Below are 9470 nucleotides of genomic sequence, written 5' to 3' on the forward strand. Positions count from 1 at the left end.
CATCCCCAAACTGTTCTACAAAGTTGGGAGCATGGAATAGCCTGAAGAGTTTAAGTTGTTATAGCTGCAAAGGGTGAACCAACGTCATATTAAACCCTATGGATTAAGAACAGAATCTGACTGAAGTTCATATGGGGGTCAAGGCAGGTGACCCAATACTTTTGGCAATATAGTGTGTGTGTGTGTATGTATATATATATATATATATATATATATATATATATATATATATATATATATATTTGTCTCCCATCTCAGAATCTGCGAGCTGAAGAGGAGTCATGCTGACTTCCATCACGGTCTGTGTCACAGGAAACTGGAAACCGGGCTGTCGATGCTGCTCTGGGGGTAATATGAAGGGGCGGAGGCACTCATCTCCACTGGACAGAAGAAAGAGTAGAAACAAGTCAAGAAAGTGTGTCTGCCAGCTCTTTTCAAAAGCAAATAAAACAAATAATGGAATGTATGAAACGTTGTGAGAGATGAGTCAAGCTGTGTGATGAAGAATTTTTTTTCTAGTGGCACCGCTAGAAGATTTGGGCCTTATGACAGACAATAATTCATCTTGTAATAGATCCAAATGTGTAATGTGGCACTGACTGACTAAGGTAAGATGTGGGAATCTCCCTCATCAACTTTCCAGCCACTGGGTAATCATTTAGCGCCTCAAAAGGGGTGTCCGATTCATCAAAAGGGTCATACTCCTACCTGCAACATTCTCCTTATTTGTGACTTAGAGTGGCATCAAAATGAGTTTGAAACATATTCTAAGGTAAAAGAACTACACAGCGTTGCTTTAATGGACCGTAAAATGCTTAATGTACCCGAGTGATAGGTGTGGTCTGCCTCGTAGTTGTTGCTCATGACGTTATCCAGGTCGATGTTGTCTCCGTAGTCGTTGTCATGGTGCTCACCTGCGCTCTGAAGCACAGGGTGTTTTCGTTGAATCAAAAGCTCTGTCGACAGTATGTTTTAGTTTAGCACAGCTCAGATGAGGGTAGTTTGAATGTAAAGCAGTTCTACCAAACAGTTCAAAATGTGAGCATAGTGAAATGCTGTAAATGTGTGATGAGGCACTTCAAAGACCAGAATCCATGGGACTTCAAACAGGAATATATAGTACATATTTACATTGTTACATATGTTGATTATATTACAAGAGCATTGTTACATTGTCCCCAGAGCAACTCAGAATGAAATGCCTTGCTCAGAGGCACAATGGAGGACGCCGGGAATTGAACCCACAACTTTTCTTGCTGCCGCATGCTAGCCGTAGGCTGGGTGAACCCTGCCTGAACTTGCGGCGAATTTGGATTTCGCCCGGCAGCTCAGGCTGGAAACCTTTATAACTATCTCCTCTGTTCCCTGCCAGAACTTTGGTTCCAATCAGAAACTAGCTAATCCAAAAGACATACCGGATCGCTGGTTTGATTGGTTGAGGGACTATCCAAGCATACAGAGTCATTTGAACAATGCCCATTGATCAACAAAGTGCAGTCTCCCCATACTAATGTTCAATCTTAAAAGATAGCCCAGCTCCTTAACCACTACTCTACCAACGGCCATGCTATGCTACCACACATAAAAAAATAAAAAAAAAACACCCACTGTCTTGCCTCCTGTGTCGGCAGCAGATGATGATGTTTGCGATCAGGGCGATGAGGAGGGCTGCCGATAGGCCCACACAGCCCAGCTGCTCAAGAGAGAGGGGGATCAACGGCTCACCGGTTGTCACCGAGACAGAGACTGTGCTCGCAGACGGAGAAACATCTGGACAAACAAAATTAGAGACTTGATGATCTCAGTTCATCATAATGGATACAGTAGATAGATAGATAGATAGATAGATAGGTACTTTATTGATCCCCAAGGGGAAATTCAAGAGTCATAAGGTAATGTGATACAACTGAAAAGCACATATGAAAGAAACATTAACAGATAGATGATCACTGAATATAGAAAAAACAAACATATCTACAGCATATCTACAACAACATAGAAAAAAAACATAATATGACATGACATGTCATTTAGCCAGGCATCTATGGTTTTCAGCCCTTTAGAGGAACGAGCTGTTGTATTGGTGCTGTCTTGCCTTTTGGTGTTGTCATCGTCGTGTCAGGAGAAGGGGTTGGAGGCAGCCCAAGTGAGTCTGAAAGCAAAGGGAGGGAACTTCAATTCAGACATCTGACTGAACTCTAATTTACCATTTGGCATCATGGACAAACTGTCTTTTTGACGGCCTTGGGTACCAGACAGAGGATAAACATATAACATAACACATAATACAGATACACAACACAAATAGGATGCATACTGTATTCATTAATTAATAGTCATTCATATGTCTATAAGGGCATAATAAACTTGATCCAAGCTTTATAACATTTGTACCTGTTTCCACAAATTTCAGTTAAAACTACTGTATTTTAGGATAAGACCCAAAAGTAAATCAATATGTGCCAGAAGAACTAGATTTTCAATTAATTGAATTGGAAACACTCACTTTCACAAATTAATCCTGCGGCTTCTGAATCGGCGCAAACAGCTGGGTGGTTGGCAAATTCCTGACAATGCCACAAACTAGTGTGATCAGGATAACACATGTAATACCACTTAGTGCTATTGTTGTGGGTGAAAGGTGGATTGAATGCAGAAAAATGGACAGCTCTCCCACAGTTTAGCATTGAACACACAATGTTGGCTTCTTCCTTGGCCCAGCAGGTATCACACACAGTTCCCCATGTCCCATTTCGATGGATCTCTACCCGACCTGAGCACCGATCAAGACCTCCTGATAGCCTGACATTCTTAAACTCTACAACAAGTTGAGAGAAGACAATGACTTAGTTATAACAAGATGAAAACGATCGTGATTATTATGACTTATGCTATCCAAAAGAGCCCTAACAAAACTCTTTGTTGAGCTGTAGCAGTTACTGTAAAGTGTCTTGAGTTGTCATTGATACAGTAAAATATAATTTAATTCAGATAAATACACAAATAACTGAATAAATAACAAACAAAATGTTTAAAGGAATAAATACAAACACACATACTGTACATATAACATACAAAAATACAACAGAACTGAATGTATTGCTGAATATGAGTCATACCTGAGCACACCACCCCAGCATCCTCCTTGTGTCCACAGTCATCTGTGCCTCTCCGACCGGGACACTCCCATAGGTTCCTCTCTTGGCCGGTGCAGTTCAAATCGTCCAATAGGATGGAGCCCTTGCCTGGGCCGAAGCGACCATCTTGTCCCGTCACCATGACGGCATAGCCACAGCCCAGCTGAGTGCAGACGATGTTGGCGTCGTTCACGTCCCAGTCATCATCACACACAGTGCCCCACTGCTTCCCCTGCCATACTTCCACACGCCCTCCGCAACGATGATCTGCACCAACCAGACGAACTTTACTGTGTCCTGGAGTCAAAGGTGGAGAACACAATAGGCCTCTGAAGTTCGCCTACAAAAAAGCTACCATCTTTGCCCAAATAAGGAGATCCGGTATCTTGAGATTTTTTTCTATGGGAAAATAACATGGGGATTTTCAATTATCGCACCTGTTAAACTCTCACAGGGATGATGACATTGGAAATGCAGACGTTTTTCGCTACACAGTTTTGTCCACTGCCGTCTAGTGGATACTGTGATCTTCGGTAGGTGAAGACGGCACACTTTGATCTTTGCTACCCCAGAGCTAAATTACAATGCAACTTGCCATAGGCAGTTAGCTTCAATTAACTCCCGGATCTCCTTATATGGGCAAAGATGGCAGCTTTAGATCCTTTTTGTAGGTGAACTTCAGAGGTCTATGAGGTTGGGTTCATATGCACATCGTACAGTAGATTTTTTCAGGGAATCGTCATGCACACTATCTAGTAGTCTGTGGGCCAGAAGTCAAAACCCGCCTCCACATTTTTTTTGTGACTTGTGTAACTCATTTTGGTCATAGCTTTATCTTATGGCAGATCAATGTCAATGTCAAGATCTGCCTGCATCTTTAGGTAATTTTGAGGAGTGAATTTTGGTCATTCCAGATATTTACACTACAAATCTATTGGGTATGATGGGATTTGGTAAATCTCAGCCTCATGACTCTCAAGAGTATTCATGGATTTCATCAGGTCCCTTTCCACAGGTGTATACAATCAAGCACCTTGATTATCAATGCAGACTGCATGGTGCTTGATTAATACACCTGTGCAAAGGGACCTGATGAAACCCATGAATATCGCTGCTTTACGTCTTACCACATGTGACTTTGGTCAAGACTTTACAGTCATCGGCCACCACCTCTGAGCAGTGGTGCAGTCCTGTGTGATCGACTTGGAGGCAGTGAGACAGACACGTGCTGTTGGGCGGTGCCGATGTCTCACTGATACCGTCCACATCGCCGCAGTCCAGGGACTGGCAGATCTGCTGTGTGATTGTCAACCTCAGCTCCTGGGTCAGGCTGATGTTTGACCTTATGTCCCAACGTAGAGTCCACGTGCATGTGTCCTTCAGCAAGGTCACCCGGGGATGAGCTGTTATGGATGTCAAGCAGAAGACTCTAGTTACTACCACAGCACTAACTAATACAAAGAAAACGAGGGTGTTTTTTTTCCCAGATATTTCTCATCTCTTGTCAATCCCATGAAAAATAATGAGAATTTAATGGAATACTCTTATGATAACACATCTTCTAAAGTATGTTGCTTTACATCTGACTTGTGTGCCAAGAAGCTGATTTATTTAAATGTGTCTGAGTAATTATTAGTGATGCACCATAACACTGTTAGTTGCTTAGCACTGTTAGCATTTATGACACCCCTACAGTGGATTAGATTATACCCTAGATATAGGCCATTGTTTTTTTCCACAGCTGCACCGGCAAGAAAAACTTCTATAAGATCGCACTTCTCGAGACCAATGAGGGTCATTGGTCATCTAAGTCCATCAGTATGTTGACATACATACCAGATAAAGTGGTAAAGTGAAATAATGTGACAGCAACTAGGCTACGTGACACCTGACTCATCGTAAATTAAAGGGAACTTGAAGAAAGAAATACCCGAGGCCTTGACCTCAGTGTCCTCTATGGTAGATACCGCAACAGATTGTCAGTCGTGGGAACCAACATTTCTCCAAAATTTCCTCTAGCCTTCTCATTGTTGCCTTCATGATTCACTATAAAAAAGCTTCTTATATCAAAAAAGAGATATCAATGACAAGGCATTGACATGACATGCCTCTCTCTCTCCCTCTCTATCTTGTGCACGTTGAAGATGCATTCCCAATTACAGTTGTTCAGGGTCTGTCATCAAATTACAGTAAAAAAACAGTAAAAGTGTAAATGTAAATATTGTCGATCCAACTCCCACATACACAAGGTGCAACCTACAATTTACAAAAAATGTCATACAAATTTTAGCCATAGTTTACATCAGAACATCCCTCCAGAGTACACTGTTATACTGACAACATGACTAAATTTGACTGTCTTATCCGTACACGATGACACAAGGACTTGACATTCTGATGCACTGACATGTTCATTGACACAAATATTTAGTTTTGAGTGATGGACTATGATTTTGAACAAGAAGGCTTTTGCAGGTAATCCATGGTGTTTTGCTATTTGTACAAATAGTTTTGTGAAATGCACTTACTGCAAAGGATGATTCGAGAAATGTACCAAAGCAATTGAGAAAAACTGTAAATGGAGTAGCATAACGTTGAAATTATATCTGCTCAGACATCCCAAACTGCAAAAAGTAATTTCAGGGAGGGAAAAAAATAGCCTTTTTAGATACTGAAATACAGATGAGACATCTATAGGCCAGAACTAGGTTTACCGCAAAATATGACCCCCGCTCAGTCTTGCAACTTTGGTGCTCCCAGCGCCCCTTGGCGCCCTACACACACTGCATGATGCACGTTGTGGTATCTATGATATTTTTTTATTCCTCTTTTTAATCAACTTTAGCATGGGTTCATAAACTTATGAGCACAACTGTGCTTTAAAAATTGGCTCAGAATGAATTAAGTTATATGTAGACCAAATATTGATTGATGCAATGTGAGTTCAAAAAATGAGTTAACAAACCCTGAATATCACCAGTTTTGCATTTTGTTCCAAATAGGGCTCATATAAAACTAATGGGAATGCATGACAAACTTTTAATGATCCATTCATACCAAAACACGTTTGGGTAGGCTAGGAATAAAGCTTTTTAAGATATTAAACATGGCCAAACATGGCCTCCAGACATTTTTGAGAGTGTAAATTTATGACAAATCAAGGGTGACACCCTTTTACAAAAACATTGAAATGGAACAAAAACATGTCTTAGTTTTGAGACCTAAACATAAGGTAGACCAACTCTAAAAATAATCTCAAGAAATGTTAAAAGTCTGAAATGATGATTATTAGGTATCTTATAATTTGAACAGTAACAGCGCTTACACCATTACACCAGGTGTGCACCTTACACCATATCACAATTAACTTGTGCATGCATGCATGTCTCTGAATAGGCTATAGCTCAATTTGTTGACCTTACCTCCACATCTAAGGATCTGGAAGAACATGATACATATAAACAAATACATCCTTTTCTGTTGACAGCCTGCTTGACATACATGAGCAAAGGGCGAGGAGAATGAAAGCATTAAGGGAGGAAACACAATAACATACAGTAGGGCATTGTGTTTTTTTTTCAACTGCAGGTTCCTCTATGTCTCTCCTTTGGTGTCATGTGGTATTCTAATTCATGTGCTTTTGGTTTCTGTAGGATCCTGTATAAGATTGAGAAGTTCAGTTCCTCAAAACCTTAGTTTTAGCTGAGGGGAACGATAATCACAATCCTACAAATGTACAGCCATATATGCAAATTATAGTGTAATGTCATAGCCTATGTTTGAGGGGAAACCAGTGTCTATTGCTAAAGTAACCACGGGGATACGATTTTTGGTTACTTTACTTGAAGGTACATAAGACTGACATGACCCTGTCATGAATGTGTCATAAACATATAAACAAGTCATAAATGTTTATTTTTTTGAGCTTCATAATCATTCACCTTAACTGAACAGCTTTGGAGTCATTGGAATGGTAATATGTCTTTATTCAGCTTGAATGATGGCCATCTCGCTTCCACCTATAGCACCTGTGAGTGGAAAACCCCCACCACCACCTTTGCAGCTTTGGGCTGGTGGGCCGCTGCACTGACAAACAGAAAGTCTCGCAGCCTCACGATCATGTTCACAATGTAATGAATTGCTTTACTGCACTACACACATGCCAGGCATCGGCATGAACAAGGTCATGGAGTGTCTCAGACATTCATCATAGCAGAACTAGAGAAAAGAAGCAGAAAGCGAGTAAACCATTGTTTGGTAGAAACTACAGGTTGAGAGTACAAATTGTTGCGTCATTCATGGATATTTTGTGGTTGTCAAGGTTTCAAGTGCATTAGCTTGGCTGGTGACTTTTGCAACAACGTATGAACATAATTCAGATTTAATATAGAGGGAATACACAGACAGCAGTCTATTGGAAAAAAGATCTCAGAAGCATGGTACTGTAGCTATTCTGCATTTTGATTTCGGAGGGGAAAGGCTGTTTCCCATCTGAAACAAGAAAGTTGCTATCGGTAATCACCAACAGAGGGCCGCTCTGACAATGGCAGAAGTTCTGTTCGTCATGTTATGAAATTATGTGCTATCAAAATTATTTTGGAAATGTAATGTTATGCTAAAAAAAACTGTTAGTGGGGCCCTTAACAGTGGAGAGAGAGTTTGAACGACGCAACACACAAAGAATTGCAATTAGATTGGCTATTTGTTCCAAGTCATGCAGCCCTATAGGCTAGTTCCAGTTGATAAATGACACTGACTAACACTACAACCAATTTTTATTGTTGTTGTTGTTGCATTTTTGACCCGAAATTACCATCACCTTGACCATTGCAATATGAACTTCACAGTGGCGGTACACAACTGCACGGAGGGCCCTGGTTAATAAATGCTACACTGTCACTTTAAGACAGTCGAGACGGTTCTCCTAACACCCTTTTGCTCAAGACTCCACCAACTGTAGCCTGGCTTGCTTGCACCACACTGATATCACAAAATTAAGTTATTATGAGCAGCCTTCATTTGCAACATGCAATGACATGTTTCAAGCTTTACATTTCTGTTTGCAATTGAAAGTGAATTATAAGGTAGCCACTTAGCTATCTGAGTGGAATGCGTTTCAACTATAGACTGTAAAAAATAGGCATATACCTAACTAATGAAGACTCACCAATTTGATTCTTCAGATGCAAAGTAGAAGGCTAGCTAATCTAATATCCTTGAGCTTGTTACAAATCACAGTGCAGCCAATATGAAAGAGTACTCTCCTCCAGAGACCCTCAGCACCATCAAAAGTAAAGTATAAAGTCTAACCTGTTACAAAAAGACAATGGAGACATTCAACTGTTCGGAAATAGTTTCAATAGCTTTGAAATGTTTTGCTGTGGACAGCTGAGACACCTGGATGGGAAACAATACAGGCTATTGGGTTTGTTTGTTTGTTTGTGTGTGTGTGTGTGTGTGTGTGTGTGTGTGTGTGTGTGTGTGTGTGTATCTGTGTGTGTGTGTGTGTGTGTGTGTGTGTGAGAGAGAGAGAGAGAGAGAGAGAGAGAGAGCCTTCTAAGCATGGCATGTTTTTGTGTGAAATCTAATCTAAGGCAATACTGGGTTTTACATTTAAATTATTATAATTGTTTGCATTCATCACATTACAATGAGCAAAACTAATAACTGTTTTATTTACAATATTTCTATTATATAACAGGGATCACTGATATTGACTTCTACAAAATATAGGTCAAGGTCATATCCTCAAATGGCCTCTGCGGAGCTTCGATTCCAAAAAATAGAAAAGTGTCATCGCCTACTTATGACAGCAGGGGGCGACATGTGCTGTGTGAGAGAGAACGTATGTAAAACATCCATAAAGTTTTACAAAAATAATAAGTGCAAGTATATATAATATATATAATATTTGTATAATATTATATAAAGGTATATACAAATCTATTGCTGCTATGAGGCAGTTTGGCAGGTGCGAAGGCAGAGATGTGATAGTGGTAGAACTCTCAGCTGTCATTGTAGAGAATTAAGCCAATCTACATTTTTACGACGTTTTCAAGGCTATGGCAAATTATATGCATATTGATTCCAAACTGCATAACATGCCAGTAGAAGAAGAGGGAAGCATATGAAAACTGACCACGTGTGGAGCAGTAGTTGCCACTATGTAGCGTTTGTTTACGTTCTGCTAAAACGCACGTGGCCAATGTGCGTGCTGCTCCTATTGGCCGACACACAGATCAAACTCCTCCCAGTTGAGGAAGTGCAACAGGACTGTCGAGAGAAAACTTTTTTGTCAGGGACCGGGTTGATATTTATCATCAAAAGATATCG

Source organism: Sardina pilchardus, chromosome 24 (assembly GCF_963854185.1).
Source record: "Sardina pilchardus chromosome 24, fSarPil1.1, whole genome shotgun sequence".
Classification (NCBI taxonomy): Eukaryota; Metazoa; Chordata; class Actinopteri; order Clupeiformes; family Clupeidae; genus Sardina; species Sardina pilchardus.